At 36.4% G+C, this 4011-nt stretch overlaps 1 non-coding gene across 1 annotated transcript; it reads left to right on the top strand.

Annotated features, from left to right (window-relative positions):
• The first annotated feature begins 2984 nt into the window (after nucleotides 1-2984).
• LOC142453964 (small nucleolar RNA SNORA73 family) lies at nucleotides 2985-3190 on the top strand. The gene has a single exon (XR_012785511.1). It is a non-coding gene; the product is annotated as a small nucleolar RNA SNORA73 family (small nucleolar RNA).
• Nucleotides 3191-4011: the final 821 nt, after the last annotated feature.

Consider the following 4011-nt stretch of genomic DNA (forward strand, 5'->3'; position numbering starts at 1 on the left):
TGTTTTCTGTCTACTCTCATGTAATAGATTGTTCAGAATGGCCAAGTCTTCATGGATATTACATTTATTTTATAGGAAAATTGTTACTAGGCTGGCAGGTGATTTCCAGGAGTGACTTTAGGTCTGGGTTAAAAGAGAGTGTTAATTCCATAGTTGGTGTCTCCTCCCAACCCTGTTGGGAGATCTTCTTTAATGATAAATTTGAGGTTTGTCCTATATTTTTTCTCCCATTTTAACCCGGACCTCTTGTATTGGTTACAGGGCAATATCTAGCCCTGCCCACAAGCTGGTTGAGGCTGTGGTTTATGTGGGTCATTAGTTTTATGGATTCTGTGTCCTCTTGATAGGCCCCATTTTAAATAAGTATTCCTTAATCTTTGTTATTTTAAGTTTCTCTAAACTCATCTAGTATTTTACCTACCTCAGCCCTAAAAGTCATTTCTCTAAAGTGCACTGGGTTCATTTATGGCTGAGTTGTACTTAGAAACTAAGATTTAGTTGCTGGGTGTGCTGTTGACTCCTTGGATTTCATGGTGTCTATGCCCCATGAAAACAGAATTGAGAGACCATATGCATGCTTGTCTCTGTAAGAAATATATGTATGTGTGTACACTACCTCTATTTCCAGATCTATATTAAATAGACTTAAACTCATACTGATCTTTGGCTCTAATTCATCCTAACCTTCTGTTCGTATTTGCCATTTTTTTCTTAAGAAAAACTATTCTTTTAAAATAATTTGCTTATTTCTAGAAAGCTGGTATATGTGAATAATATAGAATTGCTAATCTGTACCTCTGTGGTGACAAAATTACTAACACTCTTACGGTGTTCATGTTATTATTTTTGTATTTATTTTTACAGCATCTAACTATTACTCATGTTTAAAAGTGATTTGTATCAGTTGACTTGATAATTTAATGGAAAACTTACTGGAAATACAGAGATCCAGTGGCTGTTGAATTTATAGAAAGATAAGAAAAATAAATACTGTAAATACTGTATAAGCAAAGGTACCTAATTATCACCTAGGAAACCAGAAAAACTGATTGACTTAAGTATAAGCCTAGGGTGGGGGGGATGCAGGATGTGAATTAACACAGAGACCAGAGGGGAGAGGAGTGCAGCCACAGACACATCCTTACCAGTTCAGCTAGTAAGTGAATCACTAGGGGTGCTTCTGTGAATTGGAGCTGTCCACGTCATAGGACGGCTCTGATTGGTTAGATGTGAGTAAACAAACATTCAAAGCACTGCAGTGTCAGCGGGGCTTTGAATGAACAGCAGAGGTATGCAGTCATCTGCGAGATGTTACACCTCGCTGTGGGTACCACTGACCCATGTGTAAGCCAAACCCCAGTTTTTCAACTCGGCTTATACATGAGTATATGTGGTAATTGTAGAAAAACGTTAAACTATATTTGAAAAATCAAGTAGGTATATAGTGTTTCATATCAAAAACATTTTTCATGCTCAAATATTGTGTCTCTAAATGTAGAAACACATAATTTGGATAATTTTCAGTTATATAGCCCAATAGAGATCAGCTACAATAACTAATTTATTTTCTTGCTATACATCAACTTATCATAATTAAATTTTAATAATCTATACACTGATGTTGTTTTTGTAGAGGAAAGAGCTGATAGGTACTTAAAAGTTTTCATTTTTATTAGCTTACATCAAGTTTGGATATGTTAAGGTCTACAGACAAATCAAGTGATTTAAAATATCTCACAAAATATAACACATCAAGAGTAGTTATAACTACACTGATAATTTATGCTACCTGCAATTAAATAAAATCTCTTGAAAATGCATAATGGAATGGAAGATACATGGATTTCAAATTTTAGCAGTGAGCAGAATTGTGGCTAACCAGAATGCATTCATCAGGATTATATTTGACTGGATGAGGTCCACAAATGTATCCAATATATTGAGTCTTACTGCAATACTAGCTGACAAAGCTAAAGCCAAAGAAATAATAGGGAGCACAGGTTGGAAAAGAAATGATAGATGTAAGGTTGCCAATTCTTTCACTCTAAAAAAAAATCGTATTAGAACACATGATTAAACTGACTGACTAGCTTTTGGCCCTTAGATCATTTCTCTGAGAAAAACATGAGTGATGCTGCTCTGACTTCCTGAACAATATTTTAGTTCAGACATAGGTAACAGGGAGAAAATTAGAGCGAAGGGGGCAAAACCTGGGCATGTATCATCAATCACATGGGAGATACTAGACAAAAGGCTCTCTATAGTATTAACTTATTTTACACCTCCCAACACCAACTCAATGGCTCAGATATTTGACCTCATAAAATATAAAAGAAAATTAGGTTTAACTTGAAGATGGAGACATACAACTCACAAATACTGGAATTGTTGCCTTCATACAGAATCTGTCTATCTCAAAGATTACATTTTATCATGCCTGAGAAAATGCTTTTCAGTGTAAAAATATATATATATATAAACAGAAAATATGCCACCAACATATATCAAGTTATGCATGTTACAGTGAAAAGGGCTGCATTCTCTGGTATGGGTGTGTCCGAAATGATCAAATCCAGCCATTGGCTTATGATTTTTATCACAAAGAACATGATCAACTCTTTCTCAAGATGGAAATCTATGCATAAACCAACTTGTACAATTCTGTATTGAGTCCACCACAAACATCAATATGATTTAAATTCTGAGAATGTCATCAAATTAATTTATTATTTATGACAGAGTGAAATTAATTTGATGATGTGCAGATATTGATGTTATGTTCTTATGTCTACCAGTGATATACCTGGCTACATTTTTAGAAAATAAGTAACACGCTTACATCATATAATTATACTCTTTTATAATGGGGGAAATAGCAGGAGGTTATCCAGGAAATGGCCATTCCAGTCATAAGAAATACCGTAGCAAGCGCAAATGACCCAAGAGTGAAAAGTGGCTGGTGTGTTAAAGACACATCAAAGACCCCAACGTTGATGCTCCCGGGAGGTCACTCTCCCCAGGCTCCGTCCAAGTGGCACGGAGGAGCACAGGGCTCAGTGCCCGGTGATGCACAGCCCTTTTCCACAACGTCAGAGGTCAAGCCGGGCCTTAGCCTGCGCCGTCATATTGCTACGGCATCTCAGAGTCCTATGGACAATGACTGAGGAGACAAACAATGCAGGAAACAGCCCTCCCATATACCCCTCTGAGTCTAGGTTCTCCATGATGAGTTACTTAGACTTGTTCTCTACTTTTTTTACAGAATGCTTGGAACTTCAAAGACTATTGAGGGCAATCTCAAATCTCTGTCTATATTCACAGGAGAAGAAAGGACCTCAGTTGGGCCTTTGTTTTTTAATCCGTTTTTGATCTGGTGAGTTGGATACTTAACACAATAAAATTTCAATTTCCAAAAAAAATGATACATCAAAGAGATGATATGGTGGGAAAATGATGAGCAAGAAGGAATGTGATACAGAGATCAATTGACAAAGCCTTGTGGTTAGATAGAATTCTATAGTTCGGTATTACACCTTGATGGGAAACCATACCATGAAAGAGTTTATAGTAGTAACTTGATTGCTTGATAGATAGAAAAAATAGATGAAGTAGATACAGCATGAACCTGGGTGACAATGTGGTTTAGGTATTGGGCTTCTAACTACAAGGTTGGTAGTACAGACCCACCAGCTGTTCCAAAAGAGAAAGATGAGGCTATCTATAGTCAAATCTCATAAATTTTACAGTCTCAAATAAAAACTCTAGTAAGGGTTGTGATGAGTAGGAATCAACTCAATGGCGGTAGAATATAGACAAGATAGCTTAGGAAGTGTAGACACTTATGTATGTTCTTACTTTAGTTCCAGTGACTTCGAAGGTCTTTGGATCAGAATTGACACAATAGCAGTGAGCAAAGAGCCTTGGTGGTATAAATGCTAATACTATTGTTCCAGAAGATAAAGGTCTGTCAATCTGTTTCCAAAAAAATTGAAGTTAAAAACATTGCATGAT

Source organism: Tenrec ecaudatus, chromosome 7 (assembly GCF_050624435.1).
Source record: "Tenrec ecaudatus isolate mTenEca1 chromosome 7, mTenEca1.hap1, whole genome shotgun sequence".
NCBI lineage: Eukaryota > Metazoa > Chordata > Mammalia > Afrosoricida > Tenrecidae > Tenrec > Tenrec ecaudatus.